Genomic DNA, 23,771 nt, shown 5'->3' with positions numbered 1-23,771 from the left:
TACAGGAGCAGCACGCGCTACAGTGTTTTCAAACATACTCCGTGTGCAGTGTGTATGCGGTGTGTGTTGCGGTGAGTATACGGTACAGGAGCAGCACGCGCTACAGTGTTTTCACACATACTCCGTGTGCAGTGTATATGCGGTGTGTGTTGCGGTGAGTATACGGTACAGGAGCAGCACGCGCTACATTGTTTTCACACATACTCCGTGTGCAGTGTGTTGCGGTGTGTATACGGTACAGGAGCAGCACGGGGTACAGTGTTTTCACACATACTCCGTGTGCAGTGTGCATGTGGTGCTTGTTGCGGTGTGTATACGGTACAGGAGCAGCACGCGCTACAGTGTTTTCACACATACTCCGTGTGCAGTGTGTATGCGGTGTGTGTTGCGGTGCGTATACGGCACAGGAGCAGCACGCGCTACAGTGTTTTCACACATACTCCGTGTGCAGTGTGTATTTGGTGTGTGTTGCGGTGCGTATACGGTACAGGAGCAGCACGCGCTACAGTGTTTACACACATACTCCGTGTGCGGTGTGTATACGGTGTGTGTTGCGGTGCATATACGGTACAGGAGCAGCACGCGCTACAGTGTTTTCACACATACTCCGTGTGCGGTGTGTATACGGTGTGTGTTGCGGTGCATATACGGTACAGGAGCAGCACGCGCTACAGTGTTTACACACATACTCCGTGTGCAGTGTGTATGCGGTGTGTATTGCGGTGCGTATACGGTACAGGAGCAGCACGCGCTACAGTGTTTTCACACATACTCCGTGTGCGGTGTGTATACGGTGTGTGTTGCGGTGCATATACGGTAATGGAGCAGCACGCGCTACAGTGTTTACACACATACTCCGTGTGCAGTGTGTATACGGTACAGGAGCAGCACGCGCTACAGTGTTTTCACACATACTCCGTGTGCAGTGTGTATGCAGTGTGTGTTGCGGTGTGTATACGGTACAGGAGCAGCACGCGCTACAGTGTTTTCACACATACTCCGTGTGCAGTGTGTATGCGGTGTGTGTTGCGGTGCGTATACGGTACAGGAGCAGCACGCGCTACAGTGTTTTCACACATACTCCGTGTGCAGTGTGTATGCGGTGTGTGTTGCGGTGCGTATACGGTACAGGAGCAGCACGCGCTACAGTGTTTTCACACATACTCCGTGTGCAGTGTGTATGCGGTGTGTGTTGCGGTGCGTATACGGTACAGGAGCAGCGCGCGCTACAGTGTTTTCACATATACTCCGTGTGCAGTGTGTATGCGGTGTGTGTTGCGGTGCGTATACGGTACAGGAGCAGCACGCGCTACAGTGTTTTCACATATACTCCGTGTGCAGTGTGTATGCGGTGTGTGTTGCGGTGCGTATACGGTACAGGAGCAGCACGCGCTACAGTGTTTTCACATATACTCCGTGTGCAGTGTGTATGCGGTGTGTGTTGCGGTGCGTATACGGTACAGGAGCAGCACGCGCTACAGTGTTTTCACATATACTCCGTGTGCAGTGTGTATGCGGTGTGTGTTGCGGTGCGTATACGGTACAGGAGCAGCACGCGCTACAGTGTTTTCACACATACTCCGTGTGCAGTGTGTATGCGGTGTGTGTTGCGGTGCGTATACGGTACAGGAGCAGCGCGCGCTACAGTGTTTTCACACATACTCCGTGTGCAGTGTGTATGCGGTGTGTGTTGCGGTGTGTATACGGTACAGGAGCAGCACGCGCTACAGTGTTTTCACACATACTCCGTGTGCAGTGTGTATGCGGTGTGTGTATGCGGTGCGTATACGGTACAGGAGCAGCACGCGCTACAGTGTTTTCACACATACTCCGTGTGCAGTGTGTATGCGGTGTGTGTTGCGGTGTGTATACGGTACAGGAGCAGCACGCGCTACAGTGTTTTCACACATACTCCGTGTGCAGTGTGTATGCGGTGTGTGTATGCGGTGCGTATACGGTACAGGAGCAGCACGCGCTACAGTGTTTTCACACATACTCCGTGTGCAGTGTGTATTTGGTGTGTGTTGCGGTGCGTATACGGTACAGGAGCAGCACGCGCTACAGTGTTTTCACACATACTCCGTGTGCAGTGTGTATTTGGTGTGTGTTGCGGTGCGTATACGGTACAGGAGCAGCACGCGCTACAGTGTTTACACACATACTCCGTGTGCGCTGTGTATACGGTGTGTGTTGCGGTGCATATACGGTACAGGAGCAGCGCGCGCTACAGTGTTTACACACATACTCCGTGTGCAGTGTGTATACGGTACAGGAGCAGCACGCGCTACAGTGTTTACACACATACTCCGTGTGCAGTGTGTATACGGTACAGGAGCAGCACGCGCTACAGTGTTTTCACACATACTCCGTGTGCAGTGTGTATGCGGTGTGTGTTGCGGTGTGTATACGGTACAGGAGCAGCACGCGCTACAGTGTTTTCACACATACTCCGTGTGCAGTGTGTATGCGGTGTGTGTTGCGGTGTGTATACGGTACAGGAGCAGCACGCGCTACAGTGTTTTCACACATACTCCGTGTGCAGTGTGTATGCGGTGTGTGTTGCGGTGTGTATACGGTACAGGAGCAGCGCGCGCTACAGTGTTTTCACACATACTCCGTGTGCAGTGTGTATGCGGTGTGTGTTGCGGTGTGTATACGGTACAGGAGCAGCACGCGCTACAGTGTTTTCACACATACTCCGTGTGCAGTGTGTATGCGGTGTGTGTATGCGGTGCGTATACGGTACAGGAGCAGCACGCGCTACAGTGTTTTCACACATACTCCGTGTGCAGTGTGTATTTGGTGTGTGTTGCGGTGCGTATACGGTACAGGAGCAGCACGCGCTACAGTGTTTTCACACATACTCCGTGTGCAGTGTGTATGCGGTGTGTGTTGCGGTGCGTATACGGCACAGGAGCAGCACGCGCTACAGTGTTTTCACACATACTCCGTGTGCAGTGTGTATTTGGTGTGTGTTGCGGTGCGTATACGGTACAGGAGCAGCACGCGCTACAGTGTTTACACACATACTCCGTGTGCGGTGTGTATACGGTGTGTGTTGCGGTGCATATACGGTACAGGAGCAGCACGCGCTACAGTGTTTTCACACATACTCCGTGTGCGGTGTGTATACGGTGTGTGTTGCGGTGCATATACGGTACAGGAGCAGCACGCGCTACAGTGTTTACACACATACTCCGTGTGCAGTGTGTATGCGGTGTGTATTGCGGTGCGTATACGGTACAGGAGCAGCACGCGCTACAGTGTTTTCACACATACTCCGTGTGCGGTGTGTATACGGTGTGTGTTGCGGTGCATATACGGTAATGGAGCAGCACGCGCTACAGTGTTTACACACATACTCCGTGTGCAGTGTGTATACGGTACAGGAGCAGCACGCGCTACAGTGTTTTCACACATACTCCGTGTGCAGTGTGTATGCAGTGTGTGTTGCGGTGCGTATACGGTACAGGAGCAGCACGAGCTACAGTGTTTTCACACATACTCCGTGTGCAGTGTGTAAGCGGTGTGTGTTGCGGTGCGTATACGGTACAGGAGCAGCACGCGCTACAGTGTTTTCACACATACTCCGTGTGCAGTGTGTATGCGGTGTGTGTTGCGGTGCGTATACGGTACAGGAGCAGCACGCGCTACAGTGTTTTCACACATACTCCGTGTGCAGTGTGTATGCGGTGTGTGTTGCGGTGCGTATACGGTACAGGAGCAGCGCGCGCTACAGTGTTTTCACATATACTCCGTGTGCAGTGTGTATGCGGTGTGTGTTGCGGTGCGTATACGGTACAGGAGCAGCACGCGCTACAGTGTTTTCACATATACTCCGTGTGCAGTGTGTATGCGGTGTGTGTTGCGGTGCGTATACGGTACAGGAGCAGCACGCGCTACAGTGTTTTCACATATACTCCGTGTGCAGTGTGTATGCGGTGTGTGTTGCGGTGCGTATACGGTACAGGAGCAGCACGCGCTACAGTGTTTTCACATATACTCCGTGTGCAGTGTGTATGCGGTGTGTGTTGCGGTGCGTATACGGTACAGGAGCAGCACGCGCTACAGTGTTTTCACACATACTCCGTGTGCAGTGTGTATGCGGTGTGTGTTGCGGTGCGTATACGGTACAGGAGCAGCGCGCGCTACAGTGTTTTCACACATACTCCGTGTGCAGTGTGTATGCGGTGTGTGTTGCGGTGTGTATACGGTACAGGAGCAGCACGCGCTACAGTGTTTTCACACATACTCCGTGTGCAGTGTGTATGCGGTGTGTGTATGCGGTGCGTATACGGTACAGGAGCAGCACGCGCTACAGTGTTTTCACACATACTCCGTGTGCAGTGTGTATGCGGTGTGTGTTGCGGTGTGTATACGGTACAGGAGCAGCACGCGCTACAGTGTTTTCACACATACTCCGTGTGCAGTGTGTATGCGGTGTGTGTATGCGGTGCGTATACGGTACAGGAGCAGCACGCGCTACAGTGTTTTCACACATACTCCGTGTGCAGTGTGTATTTGGTGTGTGTTGCGGTGCGTATACGGTACAGGAGCAGCACGCGCTACAGTGTTTTCACACATACTCCGTGTGCAGTGTGTATTTGGTGTGTGTTGCGGTGCGTATACGGTACAGGAGCAGCACGCGCTACAGTGTTTACACACATACTCCGTGTGCGCTGTGTATACGGTGTGTGTTGCGGTGCATATACGGTACAGGAGCAGCGCGCGCTACAGTGTTTACACACATACTCCGTGTGCAGTGTGTATACGGTACAGGAGCAGCACGCGCTACAGTGTTTTCACACATACTCCGTGTGCAGTGTGTATACGGTGCAGGAGCAGCACGCGCTACAGTGTTTTCACACATACTCCGTGTGCAGTGTGTATGCGGTGTGTGTTGCGGTGTGTATACGGTACAGGAGCAGCACGCGCTACAGTGTTTTCACACATACTCCGTGTGCAGTGTGTATGCGGTGTGTGTTGCGGTGTGTATACGGTACAGGAGCAGCACGCGCTACAGTGTTTTCACATATACTCCGTGTGCAGTGTGTATGCGGTGTGTGTTGCGGTGCGTATACGGTACAGGAGCAGCACGCGCTACAGTGTTTTCACACATACTCCGTGTGCAGTGTGTATGCGGTGTGTGTTGCGGTGCGTATACGGTACAGGAGCAGCGCGCGCTACAGTGTTTTCACACATACTCCGTGTGCAGTGTGTATGCGGTGTGTGTTGCGGTGTGTATACGGTACAGGAGCAGCACGCGCTACAGTGTTTTCACACATACTCCGTGTGCAGTGTGTATACGGTACAGGAGCAGCACGCGCTACAGTGTTTTCACACATACTCCGTGTGCAGTGTGTATGCAGTGTGTGTTGCGGTGCGTATACGGTACAGGAGCAGCACGAGCTACAGTGTTTTCACACATACTCCGTGTGCAGTGTGTATGCAGTGTGTGTTGCGGTGTGTATACGGTACAGGAGCAGCACGCGCTACAGTGTTTTCACACATACTCCGTGTGCAGTGTGTATGCGGTGTGTGTTGCGGTGTGTATACGGTAAAGGAGCAGCACGCGCTACAGTGTTTTCACACATACTCCGTGTGCAGTGTGTATGCGGTGTGTGTTGCGGTGCGTATACGGTACAGGAGCAGCACGCGCTACAGTGTTTTCACATATACTCCGTGTGCAGTGTGTATGCGGTGTGTGTATGCGATGTGTGTTGCGGTGTGTATACGGTACAGGAGCAGCACGCGCTACAGTGTTTTCACACATACTCCGTGTGCAGTGTGTATTTGGTGTGTGTTGCGGTGCGTATACGGTACAGGAGCAGCACGCGCTAGTGTTTTCACATATACTCCGTGTGCAGTGTGTATACTATGCGGTGTGTGTTGCGGTGCGTATACGGTACAGGAGCAGCACGCGCTACAGTGTTTTCAAACATACTCCGTGTGCAGTGTGTATGCGATGTGTGTTGCGGTGCGTATACGGTACAGGAGCAGCATGCGCTACAGTGTTTTCACACATACTCCGTGTGCAGTGTGTATTTGGTGTGTGTTGCGGTGCGTATACGGTACAGGAGCAGCACGCGCTACAGTGTTTTCACACAAACTCCGTGTGCAGTGTGTATTTGGTGTGTGTTGCGGTGCGTATACGGTACAGGAGCAGCACGCGCTACAGTGTTTTCACATATACTCCGTGTGCAGTGTGTATACTATGCGGTGTGTGTTGCGGTGCGTATACGGTACAGGAGCAGCACGCGCTACAGTGTTTTCACATATACTCCGTGTGCAGTGTGTATACTATGCGGTGTGTGTTGCAGTGTGTATACGGTACAGGAGCAGCACACGCTACAGTGTTTTCACAAATACTCCGTGTGCAGTGTGTATGCGGTGTGTGTATGGTACAGGAGCAGCGCGCGCTACAGTGTTTTCACACATACTCCGTGTGCAGTGTGTATGCGGTGTGTGTATGCGGTGCGTATACGGTACAGGAGCAGCACGCGCTACAGTGTTTTCACACATACTCCGTGTGCAGTGTGTATTTGGTGTGTGTTGCGGTGCGTATACGGTACAGGAGCAGCACGCGCTACAGTGTTTTCACACATACTCCGTGTGCAGTGTGTATGCGGTGTGTGTTGCGGTGCGTATACGGTACAGGAGCAGCACGCGCTACAGTGTTTTCACACATACTCCGTGTGCAGTGTGTATTTGGTGTCTGTTGCGGTGCGTATACGGTACAGGAGCAGCACGCGCTACAGTGTTTTCACACATACTCCGTGTGCAGTGTGTATGCGGTGTGTGTTGCGGTGCGTATACGGTACAGGAGCAGCACGCGCTACAGTGTTTTCACACATACTCCGTGTGCGGTGTGTATACGGTGTGTGTTGCGGTGCATATACGGTACAGGAGCAGCACGCGCTACAGTGTTTACACACATACTCCGTGTGCAGTGTGTATACGGTACAGGAGCAGCACGCGCTACAGTGTTTTCACACATACTCCGTGTGCAGTGTGTATACGGTACAGGAGCAGCACGCGCTACAGTGTTTTCACACATACTCCGTGTGCAGTGTGTATACGGTACAGGAGCAGCACGCGCTACAGTGTTTTCACACATACTCCGTGTGCAGTGTGTATGCAGTGTGTGTTGCGGTGTGTATACGGTACAGGAGCAGCACGCGCTACAGTGTTTTCACATATACTCCGTGTGCAGTGTGTATGCGGTGTGTATACGGTACAGGAGCAGCACGCGCTACAGTGTTTTCACATATACTCCGTGTGCAGTGTGTATGCGGTGTGTGTTGCGGTGCGTATACGGTACAGGAGCAGCACGCGCTACAGTGTTTTCACACATACTCCGTGTGCAGTGTGTATGCGGTGTGTGTTGCGGTGTGTATACGGTACAGGAGCAGCACGCGCTACAGTGTTTTCACACATACTCCGTGTGCAGTGTGTATGCGGTGTGTGTATGCGGTGCGTATACGGTACAGGAGCAGCACGCGCTACAGTGTTTTCACACATACTCCGTGTGCAGTGTGTATTTGGTGTGTGTTGCGGTGCGTATACGGTACAGGAGCAGCACGCGCTACAGTGTTTTCACACATACTCCGTGTGCAGTGTGTATGCGGTGTGTGTTGCGGTGCGTATACGGCACAGGAGCAGCACACGCTACAGTGTTTTCACACATACTCCGTGTGCGGTGTGTATACGGTGTGTGTTGCGGTGCATATACGGTACAGGAGCAGCGCCCGCTACAGTGTTTACACACATACTCCGTGTGCAGTGTGTATACGGTACAGGAGCAGCACGCGCTACAGTGTTTTCACACATACTCCGTGTGCAGTGTGTATACGGTACAGGAGCAGCACGCGCTACAGTGTTTTCACACATACTCCGTGTGCAGTGTGTATGCAGTGTGTGTTGCGGCGTGTATACGGTACAGGAGCAGCACGCGCTACAGTGTTTTCACACATACTCCGTGTGCAGTGTGTATGCGGTGTGTGTTGCTGTGTGTATACGGTACAGGAGCAGCACGCGCTACAGTGTTTTCACATATACTCCGTGTGCAGTGTGTATGCGGTGTGTGTTGCGGTGCGTATACGGTACAGGAGCAGCACGCGCTACAGTGTTTTCACACATACTCCGTGTGCAGTGTGTATGCGGTGTGTGTTGCGGTGCGTATACGGTACAGGAGCAGCGCGCGCTACAGTGTTTTCACACATACTCCGTGTGCAGTGTGTATGCGGTGTGTGTTGCGGTGTGTATACGGTACAGGAGCAGCACGCGCTACAGTGTTTTCACACATACTCCGTGTGCAGTGTGTATGCGATGTGTGTATGCGGTGCGTATACGGTACAGGAGCAGCACGCGCTACAGTGTTTTCACACATACTCCGTGTGCAGTGTGTATGCGGTGTGTGTTGCGGTGTGTATACGGTACAGGAGCAGCACGCGCTACAGTGTTTTCACACATACTCCGTGTGCAGTGTGTATGCGGTGTGTGTATGCGGTGCGTATACGGTACAGGAGCAGCACGCGCTACAGTGTTTTCACACATACTCCGTGTGCAGTGTGTATTTGGTGTGTGTTGCGGTGCGTATACGGTACAGGAGCAGCACGCGCTACAGTGTTTTCACACATACTCCGTGTGCAGTGTGTATGCGATGTGTGTATGCGGTGCGTATACGGTACAGGAGCAGCACGCGCTACAGTGTTTTCACACATACTCCGTGTGCAGTGTGTATGCGGTGTGTGTTGCGGTGTGTATACGGTACAGGAGCAGCACGCGCTACAGTGTTTTCACACATACTCCGTGTGCAGTGTGTATGCGGTGTGTGTATGCGGTGCGTATACGGTACAGGAGCAGCACGCGCTACAGTGTTTACACACATACTCCGTGTGCGGTGTGTATACGGTGTGTGTTGCGGTGCATATACGGTACAGGAGCAGCGCGCGCTACAGTGTTTACACACATACTCCGTGTGCAGTGTGTATACGGTACAGGAGCAGCACGCGCTACAGTGTTTTCACACATACTCCGTGTGCGGTGTGTATACGGTGTGTGTTGCGGTGCATATACGGTACAGGAGCAGCACGCGCTACAGTGTTTACACACATACTCCGTGTGCAGTGTGTATACGGTACAGGAGCAGCACGCGCTACAGTGTTTTCACACATACTCCGTGTGCAGTGTGTATACGGTACAGGAGCAGCACGCGCTACAGTGTTTTCACACATACTCCGTGTGCAGTGTGTATACAGTGTGTGTTGCGGTGTGCATACGGTACAGGAGCAGCACGCGCTACAGTGTTTTCACACATACTCCGTGTGCAGTGTGTATGCAGTGTGTGTTGCGGTGTGTATACGGTACAGGAGCAGCACGCGCTACAGTGTTTTCACATATACTCCGTGTGCAGTGTGTATGCGGTGTGTGTTGCGGTGCGTATACGGTACAGGAGCAGCACGCGCTACAGTGTTTTCACACATACTCCGTGTGCAGTGTGTATGCGGTGTGTGTTGCGGTGCGTATACGGTACAGGAGCAGCGCGCGCTACAGTGTTTTCACATATACTCCGTGTGCAGTGTGTATGCGGTGTGTGTTGCGGTGCGTATACGGTACAGGAGCAGCACGCGCTACAGTGTTTTCACATATACTCCGTGTGCAGTGTGTATGCGGTGTGTGTTGCGGTGCGTATACGGTACAGGAGCAGCACGCGCTACAGTGTTTTCACATATACTCCTTGTGCAGTGTGTATGCGGTGTGTGTTGCGGTGCGTATACGGTACAGGAGCAGCACGCGCTACAGTGTTTTCACACATACTCCGTGTGCAGTGTGTATGCGGTGTGTGTTGCGGTGCGTATACGGTACAGGAGCAGCGCGCGCTACAGTGTTTTCACACATACTCCGTGTGCATTGTGTATGCGGTGTGTGTTGCGGTGTGTATACGGTACAGGAGCAGCACGCGCTACAGTGTTTTCACACATACTCCGTGTGCAGTGTGTATGCGGTGCGTATACGGTACAGGAGCAGCACGCGCTACAGTGTTTTCACACATACTCCGTGTGCAGTGTGTATGCGGTGTGTGTTGCAGTGTGTATACGGTACAGGAGCAGCACGCGCTACAGTGTTTTCACACATACTCCGTGTGCAGTGTGTATGCGGTGTGTGTATGCGGTGCGTATACGGTACAGGAGCAGCACGCGCTACAGTGTTTTCACACATACTCCGTGTGCAGTGTGTATTTGGTGTGTGTTGCGGTGCGTATACGGTACAGGAGCAGCACGCGCTACAGTGTTTTCACACATACTCCGTGTGCAGTGTGTATGCGGTGTGTGTTGCGGTGCGTATACGGCACAGGAGCAGCACGCGCTACAGTGTTTTCACACATACTCCGTGTGCAGTGTGTATTTGGTGTGTGTTGCGGTGCGTATACGGTACAGGAGCAGCACGCGCTACAGTGTTTACACACATACTCCGTGTGCGGTGTGTATACGGTGTGTGTTGCGGTGCATATACGGTACAGGAGCAGCACGCGCTACAGTGTTTTCACACATACTCCGTGTGCAGTCTGTATGCGGTGTGTGTTGCGGTGCGTATACGGTACAGGAGCAGCGCGCGCTACAGTGTTTTCACACATACTCCGTGTGCAGTGTGTATGCGGTGTGTGTTGCGGTGTGTATACGGTACAGGAGCAGCACGCGCTACAGTGTTTTCACACATACTCCGTGTGCAGTGTGTATACGGTACAGGAGCAGCACGCGCTACAGTGTTTTCACACATACTCCGTGTGCAGTGTGTATACGGTACAGGAGCAGCACGAGCTACAGTGTTTTCACACATACTCCGTGTGCAGTGTGTATGCAGTGTGTGTTGCGGTGTGTATACGGTACAGGAGCAGCACGCGCTACAGTGTTTTCACACATACTCCGTGTGCAGTGTGTATGCGGTGTGTGTTGCGGTGCGTATACGGTACAGGAGCAGCACGCGCTACAGTGTTTTCACATATACTCCGTGTGCAGTGTGTATACGGTACAGGAGCAGCACGAGCTACAGTGTTTTCACACATACTCCGTGTGCAGTGTGTATGCGGTGTGTGTTGCGGTGCGTATACGGTACAGGAGCAGCACGCGCTACAGTGTTTTCACACATACTCCGTGTGCAGTGTGTATGCGGTGTGTGTTGCGGTGCGTATACGGTACAGGAGCAGCACGCGCTACAGTGTTTTCACATATACTCCGTGTGCAGTGTGTATACGGTACAGGAGCAGCACGAGCTACAGTGTTTTCACACATACTCCGTGTGCAGTGTGTATACGGTACAGGAGCAGCACGAGCTACAGTGTTTTCACACATACTCCGTGTGCAGTGTGTATGCGGTGTGTGTTGCGGTGCGTATACGGTACAGGAGCAGCACGCGCTACAGTGTTTTCACACATACTCCGTGTGCAGTGTGTATGCGGTGTGTGTTGCGGTGCGTATACGGTACAGGAGCAGCGCGCGCTACAGTGTTTTCACACATACTCCGTGTGCAGTGTGTATGCAGTGTGTGTTGCGGTGTGTATACGGTACAGGAGCAGCACGCGCTACAGTGTTTTCACACATACTCCGTGTGCAGTGTGTATACGGTACAGGAGCAGCACGAGCTACAGTGTTTTCACACATACTCCGTGTGCAGTGTGTATGCGGTGTGTGTTGCGGTGCGTATACGGTACAGGAGCAGCACGCGCTACAGTGTTTTCACACATACTCCGTGTGCAGTGTGTATGCGGTGTGTGTTGCGGTGCGTATACGGTACAGGAGCAGCGCGCGCTACAGTGTTTTCACACATACTCCGTGTGCAGTGTGTATGCGGTGTGTGTTGCGGTGTGTATACGGTACAGGAGCAGCACGCGCTACAGTGTTTTCACACATACTCCGTGTGCAGTGTGTATGCGGTGTGTGTATGCGGTGCGTATACGGTACAGGAGCAGCACGCGCTACAGTGTTTTCACACATACTCCGTGTGCAGTGTGTATGCGGTGTGTGTTGCGGTGTGTATACGGTACAGGAGCAGCACGCGCTACAGTGTTTTCACACATACTCCGTGTGCAGTGTGTATGCGGTGTGTGTATGCGGTGCGTATACGGTACAGGAGCAGCACGCGCTACAGTGTTTTCACACATACTCCGTGTGCAGTGTGTATTTGGTGTGTGTTGCGGTGCGTATACGGTACAGGAGCAGCACGCGCTACAGTGTTTTCACACATACTCCGTGTGCAGTGTGTATTTGGTGTGTGTTGCGGTGCGTATACGGTACAGGAGCAGCACGCGCTACAGTGTTTTCACACATACTCCGTGTGCAGTGTGTATGCGGTGTGTGTTGCGGTGCGTATACGGTACAGGAGCAGCACGCGCTACAGTGTTTTCACACATACTCCGTGTGCAGTGTGTATTTGGTGTGTGTTGCGGTGCGTATACGGTACAGGAGCAGCACGCGCTACAGTGTTTACACACATACTCCGTGTGCGGTGTGTATACGGTGTGTGTTGCGGTGCATATACGGTACAGGAGCAGCGCGCGCTACAGTGTTTTCACACATACTCCGTGTGCAGTGTGTATACGGTACAGGAGCAGCACGCCCTACAGTGTTTTCACACATACTCCGTGTGCAGTGTGTATGCGGTGTGTGTTGCGGTGTGTATACGGTACAGGAGCAGCACGCGCTACAGTGTTTTCACACATACTCCGTGTGCAGTGTGTATGCAGTGTGTGTTGCGGTGTGTATACGGTACAGGAGCAGCAAGCGCTACAGTGTTTTCACACATACTCCGTGTGCAGTGTGTATGCGGTGTGTGTTGCGGTGCGTATACGGTACAGGAGCAGCACGCGCTACAGTGTTTTCACACATACTCCGTGTGCAGTGTGTATGCGGTGTGTGTTGCGGTGTGTATACGGTACAGGAGCAGCACGCGCTACAGTGTTTTCACACATACTCCGTGTGCAGTGTGTATGCGGTGTGTGTTGCGGTGCGTATACGGTACAGGAGCAGCGCGCGCTACAGTGTTTTCACACATACTCCGTGTGCAGTGTGTATGCGGTGTGTGTTGCGGTGTGTATACGGTACAGGAGCAGCACGCGCTACAGTGTTTTCACACATACTCCGTGTGCAGTGTGTATGCGGTGTGTGTTGCGGTGTGTATACGGTACAGGAGCAGCACGCGCTACAGTGTTTTCACACATACTCCGTGTGCAGTGTGTATGCGGTGTGTGTTGCGGTGTGTATACGGTACAGGAGCAGCACGCGCTACAGTGTTTTCACACATACTCCGTGTGCAGTGTGTATGCGGTGTGTGTATGCGGTGCGTATACGGTACAGGAGCAGCACGCGCTACAGTGTTTTCACACATACTCCGTGTGCAGTGTGTATGCGGTGTGTGTTGCGGTGTGTATACGGTACAGGAGCAGCACGCGCTACAGTGTTTTCACACATACTCCGTGTGCAGTGTGTATGCGGTGTGTGTATGCGGTGCGTATACGGTACAGGAGCAGCACGCGCTACAGTGTTTTCACACATACTCCGTGTGCAGTGTGTATGCGGTGTGTGTTGCGGTGTGTATACGGTACAGGAGCAGCACGCGCTACAGTGTTTTCACACATACTCCGTGTGCAGTGTGTATGCGGTGTGTGTATGCGGTGCGTATACGGTACAGGAGCAGCACGCGCTACAGTGTTTTCACACATACTCCGTGTGCAGTGTGTATGCGGTGTGTGTTGCGGTGTGTATACGGTACAGGAGCAGCACGCGCTACAGTGTTTTCACACATACTCCGTGTGCAGTGTGTATGCGGTGTGTGTATGCGGTGCGTATACGGTACAGGAGCAGCACGCGCTACAGTGTTTTCACACATACTCCGTGTGCAGTGTGTATGCGGTGTGTGTTGCGGTGCGTATACGGCACAGGAGCAGCACGCGCTACAGTGTTTTCACACATACTCCGTGTGCAGTGTGTATTTGGTGTGTGTTGCGGTGCGTATACGGTACAGGAGCAGCACGCGCTACAGTGTTTTCACACATACTCCGTGTGCAGTGTGTATGCGGTGTGTGTTGCGGTGCGTATACGGTACAGGAGCAGCACGCGCTACAGTGTTTTCACACATACTCCGTGTGCAGTGTGTATTTGGTGTGTGTTGCGGTGCGTATACGGTACAGGAGCAGCACGCGCTACAGTGTTTACACACATACTCCGTGTGCGGTGTGTATACGGTGTGTGTTGCGGTGCATATACGGTACAGGAGCAGCGCGCGCTACAGTGTTTTCACACATACTCCGTGTGCAGTGTGTATACGGTACAGGAGCAGCACGCGCTACAGTGTTTTCACACATACTCCGTGTGCAGTGTGTATGCAGTGTGTGTTGCGGTGTGTATACGGTACAGGAGCAGCACGCGCTACAGTGTTTTCACACATACTCCGTGTGCAGTGTGTATGCGGTGTGTGTTGCGGTGTGTATACGGTACAGGAGCAGCACGCGCTACAGTGTTTTCACATATACTCCGTGTGCAGTGTGTATGCGGTGTGTGTTGCGGTGCGTATACGGTACAGGAGCAGCACGCGCTACAGTGTTTTCACACATACTCCGTGTGCAGTGTGTATGCGGTGTGTGTTGCGGTGTGTATACGGTACAGGAGCAGCACGCGCTACAGTGTTTTCACACATACTCCGTGTGCAGTGTGTATGCGGTGTGTGTTGCGGTGTGTATACGGTACAGGAGCAGCACGCCCTACAGTGTTTTCACACATACTCCGTGTGCAGTGTGTATGCGGTGTGTGTTGCGGTGTGTATACGGTACAGGAGCAGCACGCGCTACAGTGTTTTCACACATACTCCGTGTGCAGTGTGTATGCAGTGTGTGTTGCGGTGTGTATACGGTACAGGAGCAGCACGCGCTACAGTGTTTTCACACATACTCCGTGTGCAGTGTGTATGCGGTGTGTGTTGCGGTGTGTATACGGTACAGGAGCAGCGCGCGCTACAGTGTTTTCACACATACTCCGTGTGCAGTGTGTATGCGGTGTGTGTTGCGGTGTGTATACGGTACAGGAGCAGCACGCGCTACAGTGTTTTCACACATACTCCGTGTGCAGTGTGTATGCGGTGTGTGTTGCGGTGTGTATACGGTACAGGAGCAGCACGCGCTACAGTGTTTTCACACATACTCCGTGTGCAGTGTGTATGCGGTGTGTGTTGCGGTGTGTATACGGTACAGGAGCAGCACGCGCTACAGTGTTTTCACACATACTCCGTGTGCAGTGTGTATGCGGTGTGTGTTGCGGTGCGTATACGGTACAGGAGCAGCGCGCGCTACAGTGTTTTCACACATACTCCGTGTGCAGTGTGTATGCGGTGTGTGTTGCGGTGTGTATACGGTACAGGAGCAGCACGCGCTACAGTGTTTTCACATATACTCCGTGTGCAGTGTGTATGCGGTGTGTGTATGCGGTGCGTATACGGTACAGGAGCAGCACGCGCTCGTTGATTTAATTAACATGTCAATTAATTAATTAACGATTTTTTAACCATGTAAAGTGTTAACAAGTTATGAGTACAGAACATGTCAATTAATTAATCAAAAAAACATAATCAATGAATAATGCAACCAACTATTATTCTTTTTATTGAAAAAAGTGCCTTATCATTAGGGATGGGTGTATTTAAATAATGATTTTATCACTGAAACTTATCAATACTCTTATTGACACTACTCTCTATTTTGGCGCAAAAGCAATAAAGACATAAAAAAGAAATAAAATAAGAATCAGATGTTTCTTTATTATTCATTTTATTTGCAGAAATAGGTTAAATTGTTTCCTGAGTGTCCTGTGAGAGTCCTGCTATAAATGTCTGGTGGTGATGTGCTTCATTGATTCACTACCAGTAGCAAAATCTGAACAATGTGACAATTGCCAAAGATCTATAGTCCTTGAGCTTCTCTGAGGCAAACAAATAATACAAAAAGTGTTCATAAAGAGTAAAGATATGTAAAAAAACAAAAAAACAATATAGATTTCTAGCTTCACTCCTGTATTATTTCACCCACCCAAATATACATCAAGAATTTTCGGAGCTTCAAAATGAGCTTGATAACTTTCTCTGAGAGAATCTGAGATGTGTCATTCCTGGCTGTGTCTCAGCTGTGAGAAACACTCTCTCAGACAGTGTTGAGGAGGCAGAGGGAGATGATGAAGAGCTGTAAGAGAAGAGGAAGAGTCTCTTTCTTACCCCACCAGCGGAGGGCAGGATCTTCTGAGGGAAGGATAGGAGTAGGGTCTCGATCTCTATATTCACTGGAAGCTGAAAAATAAATTGTACCATACTATTGTAGTCAGGTTAATAGCTTTTTGATAGAAAGGTATAATAAAATTGTCTAACTTGCGTGTTCCTCCTCTTCTTTATCGCTAGCTGCACCGTCACCTCATCGTCCTTCTTAGGCAGCTAAAACAGAGGAGTACTTTATTAATGTTGATAATCTATGGCTTTTCATTTTTTTTTAAGTCTTTTATGCTCACCAAGGAGGCATTTATTTGATCGAAAATACAGTAAATGTGAAACTTTATTACAATTTAAAATAACTGTTTATGTGAATATGTTAAAATTAAATGTATTCCTGTGATCAAAGCTAAATTTGCCAACATCATTACTTCAGGCTTCAGTGTCACATGATCATTTAGAAATTATTCTAATATGATTCGATGCTCAAAAACATTTCTGATTATTGTCAGTGTTGAAAACAGTTGTGCTGCTTCAGATTTTTGTGTAAACCATGATGCCTTTATACAAATACTCCCACAATACAAAGTTCAAAGAAAAGTTTGAAAGTTAAAAAATCTTATAACATTATAAAATTCTTTACTGTCACTTTTGATCAATTTAATGCATTCTTGCTATTAATGTCTTCCAAAAAAAAAAAAAAATCTTACTGACCCCTAATGTTTGATTTGTAGTGTACACAAAAACATGAAGCTGTTTTCATGAAGCTGAACTGTTTTCAAAATTGATAATAATCAGAAAAGTTTCTTGAGCATCGTATCAGAACGATTTCTGAAGGATCGTGTAAAACTGAAGACTGGAGCAATGATGCTGAAAATTCAGCTTTGATTACAGGAATAAATTGTATTTTACAATATATTCACATAGTAAACAGTTATTTTAAATTTTAATATTATTTCACAATAATATTGTTTTTACTGTATTTTTGATCAAATAAATACAGTCTTGGTGAGCATTAGACACTCCTTTCAAAGACAAAAAATTGTACCAACACCAAACTTTTGAACATTAGAGTATGTTTGAGGTTTTACTTACTAACTTAGTCCCGTGGTTCATAGCGCTTTAAGAGATGTTGTCCGACAGGAGATCAGCTCCAGCTCTACTAGGGTGCAGGGCATCAGCATGGAAGATCAACAGAAACAATTTGTCAAAGAGCCAACAATATTTAGCATAAAAAATGGCAGGTTTATTAAAAGGCAAGAAGCTACAGCAGAGGTGAAATGCAGAAAAGAGAAAGACGAATATAAAGAAAATAATTTCTTAGGATAACAGAATTTATGCTTTAGGTTTAGTTATTCATTTAATATTGCTCATATAGCGTCACTTACATTTGGATGTCAAAGCCTTCTTAAAATAAATTAAATGAATAAAAATGTAAATTTGAGATAATAAAAAGGAAGAAAACAGATGTATGGTGATATAGGTCAAAAAATATTGTGGGGGAAAATGGATATGAAGTTATTCAATAAGCTTCGTCAGTTCACCTGTTTCTCTTCTCTGCCAGCAGCTTTCTTCAGAAATGTTGAGATCTTGGAGTTTCCCCTCTGTAGAGAGGTTATTGAATTTTTATCAAGTTGTTTACCGTGAATGATCAAAACACATTTGAACTAGTTTCAGATATTTTTTGCACTCAGTGTCAGTGACGTCATCGACTAACAGCATGTTAAATAATCAGTTGGTTAAAAAATTAACCAACTTCCAATCACCCATTCAACTGCCAGCAAAATCTTAAACTAACAAAAAATCTCATCTACACATAAATATGAGATTAAAAGACCAAACTTTAATAAACAAGAGCTTAGGTTAGCCTAACAGTTAACTTAACGTTACCTGTTCTGAAAACGGTTGAGATGCTAACGGACTTTTTCCAAAGACACTAAACTATTTCTATAAAGTACATATTCAACAGATGTGTGTCAATAAAACTGTCAGGAACAGTTGTACGTATTATTTGTGTGATTTTAGAGACTTAACTCACCTGAAAGTAGTGAAAATGTAATACTCCTGTAAAGGATGATATGAATTAACACACGTCCAAGTATAACACACCGTTACCATGAAAAACAGAGTGGTATACCATGGTTTTTTTTTACCATTTAAAAAAAAAATTTACGGCAGGCCCAGATCATCCCGAAAACAAGCAGGTCAGATTTTTTTAAATTCATGTTAATTAAAATGTAGACTTTATCTCCAGATCTAGCTTTACATCTTGGAATGGTATACAACATGATCACAAGTCATGGGTCTGAATTAGAACAAATCTGAGGTTATTATTACACACCTGTGCCTAGCATCAGGTAAAGTTTGTGTCATTGAGTGTAAAAAGCAACAGATTTTTTGATACAGCAGGTCCCAGTCACAGCCAGAGTTGGAAGACTGGTGTCTCTCATGTCAGGGCTGCAGCTATCAATTCTTTTTGTAATCGATTAATCTAGCACTTAGTCGATCGATTAATCGGATATTTTTTTGTGTGTGTTTTATTAACAGAATAGTTATATTAAACTTGTGTCTATTTCAGTTAAAGCTGTTATAAGTTATATACTATAAGTATATATATACTGCAAGTAAGCATCTAAGCATATTTATGTGTTCTGGTAGTTTAACGCTGAAGAAGAGCTGTAACGTGACTTGTTGTTGAACACGCAGTAAAAGCTGACGCACTTTTTGTTCTGTGCGTTTTAACTGAAAAATGAGTACTCCGAATCTTTATTAAAAACCAACAGGCTGGGGACTTTAATTTTTTGTTTTTGTCTGTATTTGGCAGACGTGAAATACAAACAAGGTCTCGCAAAGACTGCAATACAATATGAGTTCCTCCATCACGTCCCGGTGTGTAACAGTGAATGCATGCTGAAATTATTGTTGCGTGGCTATATAAAAGTTTAAGCATATGTGATGCATTGCTGCAATCGGTCTGACTGGCGTGTGTGTGTGTGTGAAGGGGTTCTTTTTTTAGGCTATACTCTTGCCATTGAACGTGATAGTTACGTTTACTACTTAAAAATGTCATCAAAGCTAAAAATCATATCTAGTCAAACCGCATCACGACATCGCTACAAATACGGTATGGGATTAAAATCAGCGAACATCAATAGGCTTAGACTACGTTACCTTGTTTCAGCGAGTTAAGTGTATTAAGTGAATTAAGTGTGTAATGATCCCACACTTTAGACAATTCCTGTCGTTTATTTACATATTTATTCTCCGCCATCGCGCCAACTAAATTCAAAATTTATGCTTCCTGAACAGGTCCGTGTGAATAAACGGTCCGTGTGAAACAATCAAATCCCTGCGCCGCGTGTATAGTGCGCGTATAGTGCGTGTATAGTGCGCGTCATAGGAATTTAACAAGGCTTCGAGGCAGAGTTTTTGCCTCGAGGAATTTTTGTAATCGAGTAACTCGAGTAATCGTTTCAGCCCTACTCTCATGTCAGGGCTCCGGAAACCAGTGGGTAAGTGACCAGTGACTTTCCTTCTGTTACTGCAGGTGTGTTCTTTATTTTGACTGCACTGGTTCGAAACAAGGCAAGGCAAGGCAAGTTTATTTATATAGCACATTTCATACACAATGGTAATTCAAAGTGCTTCACATAGAAGAAATTAAAACAATCAAAAGAAATCAGAATAATTAAAACAGTTTAGAATAAAAGATAAAATACAGAAATAATCAAATGAAATCAGAGTAATTAAAACATAAAATAAAATACAGTGCAAACAGTCGGACGAACAGTGGCACAGTGCTCATTCAGTAAATGCACAGCTAAACAGAAGTGTTTTGAGTCTGGATTTGAATGTGACTACTGTAGGAGCACATCTGATCTCTTCTGGAAGCTGTTCCAGCATAGTAGCTAAAGCAGACTCGCCAAGCTTAGAGTGAAGCCTCTGTGTTTCAAGCTGATGTGATCCTAATGATCTGAGTGATCTGTTGGGTTTATATTCAGTGAGAGAGTATTGTGGAGGCCTGTAAACAATGATAAGTAAAATGCGTGGAGCACCTTTTAACACAATACCCAGATATTCGAAAGACGGGTAATTCCCAAATGATATTTGCTTACATTGATAGACATCTTTATAAAGAGCAGCTAAACAGTATGTTCATTTATTATAAAATGGCCATTGTTAATGCCATTCTATTTTGTTATAATAAACTACTGTTATTTAAATATTGTGCATTGTTTCAACAGAGTCCTTCCTTCAAGAGCTTAAACGCTCACTGGGTGAGGACATACATGAGGATGAAACGGCACTTCAAGCCTCAACAGACTGGTCGACCCGAAAGAGCCTCATATCAGGGTGATGGGAGAAAGAGAGACCCCGACTGGTCAACACCATGGTGGCTCGACAACATGCGGCAACTCGGATCTGCCAACAGTGTGGAAACGGTCCAGCCGTTATCCGTTGTTGTGACTGCCGACCACACCCATTCTTCTGTGGCCAGTGTGATGTCAGGGTCCACCGAGGTCAAGTGTTCCACAACAGGGATTGAATGACACGTGCATTTTTTCGTCCGTTGCCTGCCACAACTCGTGTTGTGGAGAGGGTTCTAACCCAGTGTGGTAAGCTGTAGTTTTTGAAAGTCTCATTCTCAGACTTGTTAATTCCAGTTATCACCTGAAAAACTAAATACTGTTTTCTGATAGGTTGATGAAGCCATCAAGTACATCTGGTTTAAAAATAGTTGCCAGTAAATAAATGTTATTCTTTAATTCTCATCCATGTGTTTTTTTGTTTTTTTCAAGAGCGTCTTGTACATTTGGAGATGCCAGAGACAATATGCGGTTGTCTACGAGGATCGTCCAGTGTCATCGCAGGACATAGTTGTGGTTACAATGAATGGTAAGAAGAACTTTATGGGTGGGGTGGGGTGGGGGTCACTTCTGTAGAAGTGGCTGCAGAATTTCACCCACAGCTATTTGCTGATCACACCTCGTATATACTCCCTCTCACTTTCTGTCACAACCCTTATGAAAATCAACCATGGTTTTACTATAGTAAAACTGTAGTTAACTACGACTGTAGTAACCATGGTATTTTGGTGCGAACAATGGTTTTTAAAAACCATGGTTTTGGTACCATGGTTTTACTACAGTTATATTGTAGTAATACTATAGTAAAACTGCAGTTTTACTAAATTATCTTGAATTACATTTAAGCCATTTAGTTACAACAAACATCTACAAAATAACAACAGAAAGAAGTTATCATTCTATGATACAGACTTTATTACAGAAATTACATAATCTGAAAGAAAATATAAACTTGCATTTGTTCCTACGTGTGACATAAAACAATAAACTACAAAGTTATACAAAATTATTGGTGATAAAGTGGTGCTGTGCAATGGTTAAAAAATGTAGTTGCTAATTTACAAATAAAAAAACAGCAATTTTAGATGAAAAATAGCTGACTTTAAATACCTTTAAATACACAGCATCTACTTCCTCTAAAATGTATATAACCTGTAAACACTTGCCCAACACAAGCATGTTTGCAATTTATACTGTACATACATTAACAGGATTACAACAATATTACTTACTACAAGAACAATCAATACTATAAATTCAGAAGAAATGAGCAGTTCTTTTAAGAATGTTTTAAATGATATCCACTCACAAGAGATGGAGACATGGAGTCACCTCCACACTTTAAATTCTAGGTGATGCAGCATCCATGCCAGTAGGTGTCAGTTTGAGTCTGTCATGTAGGCCAGTAGGTTACAGTCCGGCTTTGGTTTGGTTCGGTCTTTCAGCCCAAATGGACGCAGGACCTAAAGTGAGAAGAATACACACCACATTAACACACGGCTTGCTGGAATACTCAACTGTTATTGGTCAGTTGCACATCGAGTAGCCATGTGAAAGCCTGACTATCGGTCCAATGGCGGTCTTCCAATAATACAGGTGAAGGTCTCTGCGCGTTACGGTCTTTCCTTTTACGCAACACAAGAAGATTAAATGGAATACATTTCCTCATATGTATTAACTCGTTATTCATCTGACTCCATTAATGAAAAAGGTTTTAATGATATCTGGGCATCATTAAAAGTGAGCGAATGTTTGATTATTCTTTTTTAACTCTTTAATTATGTTTTACCCGCTCAGATTAGGAAGCTATGTCACTCAGAGGTCCTCGCGTCTTCCGATCTCATGATCGCAATCTCGCCAGTTTCGGTCACCAAACAGAGGTAATTGGCTAATATCTTAGACGGTCGGATTCACCTTTACACAATCAAAAATACTTTTATATAGCCCCCTTGAATTTGTATACACTTAATTTAAAGTAACGTTTGCTTCAGGCAGATCTATGGCCACTATTACAGATATAAATTAACCAACTTTATTCCTAACCAAATAGCTTTGGATTGGCCATGTCGGTTTCCCACATACACTCATCTAAAGTAACATTAAATTAAAACAGAGGTAAAACAGACGCACCCAGATTTAGGTTGGTCGAGCAGTATTTTTGCTGCCCTAAACGGAAATAACTCTTCTCTGCAAAACAAGTACATCTGTATTGATGCCAATTAGTTGTCACTAATCTGACATAAACTTGCAGGAACATAAAAAAAAAAGGTTTTCTACTGTGATAAGTCACTATGACTTCACTATTTACCTGGCAAACAGCTGATGGTTTCACACTCTCTCTTGTCTGTATTGAAGAAGATGATAATTAGAAATTATATTTTTGACAGTCACAAGTTGTCCAAAGTCATTAAATGTAATGCTTAAGATCTGTGCATGGGATAGACAATTCTGTGTGGATGTCAAAATATATTAACAACACGGAACAAGATTTTAGATTCAAATTCAATTTGAATTGGTTATAGATCTGCCAGGCTCTCACACCAACCAATCACTGCGCACTCCCTCTCCCACTTCGGTTCACCTTCGTAACACAAAATAAGATATTTTTAATGGAATTCTGAGTGCTTTTAGTCCCTCCATTGGGAGCAATGCAACTAACACATTCAAGGCCCAAAACAATAGGAAAGACATCATTGAAGTAATCCATGTGACTCCAGTGGTTTAACCAATTTTATGAAGCAATGCGGGTGCTTTGTTTGTTTTTGCAAAAAAAACAATTTAGCACTTTATTTAGGAATCATAGATTCCCAGTAGGGGGAGCACTACAACGCATGCGTATTGTGTTGACTCAAGACCGGAAGTTGTTCCGTGAATGTGCAGATAATATTATTTTGTGAATATAGAGGTAAATTATGTTGGGGGTTTTTGCGCAAAACAAAGCACTTGCATCGCTTCATAAAATTGAGGTTAAACCACTGGAGGGGTACTTTGACTGTGACGTCTTCCACCATGATAATGGGTTGGTATCGGTGGGTAGTGGGGTCTCACTTTCGTAGATCAACATTTCTTGCTCTAGCACGGCTCCTATATCTAAGGGACTTTCTGATGCGTCTGCTCCTTGGCGGTAAACATCACCAATAAGGTCCCCCAATGCACTGAGAG

At 47.1% G+C, this 23,771-nt stretch overlaps 1 long non-coding RNA gene across 1 annotated transcript; it reads left to right on the top strand.

Moving 5' to 3' along the window:
- The first annotated feature begins 19,613 nt into the window (after positions 1-19,613).
- Positions 19,614-21,138, top strand: LOC143745596 (uncharacterized). The gene is made up of 3 exons (XR_013206029.1): positions 19,614-19,754; positions 20,487-20,858; positions 21,042-21,138. It is a non-coding gene; the product is annotated as an uncharacterized LOC143745596 (long non-coding RNA).
- The last annotated feature ends 2,633 nt before the right edge of the window (positions 21,139-23,771 follow it).

The sequence above is a fragment of the Siphateles boraxobius genome, unplaced genomic scaffold, assembly GCF_051911475.1.
Source record: "Siphateles boraxobius isolate OS27281-9 unplaced genomic scaffold, OSU_SipBor_1 207, whole genome shotgun sequence".
Lineage (NCBI taxonomy): Eukaryota > Metazoa > Chordata > Actinopteri > Cypriniformes > Leuciscidae > Siphateles > Siphateles boraxobius.
The sequence above is the reverse complement of the archived record's forward strand: the minus strand, read 5'-3'. Positions and strand labels throughout refer to the sequence as shown.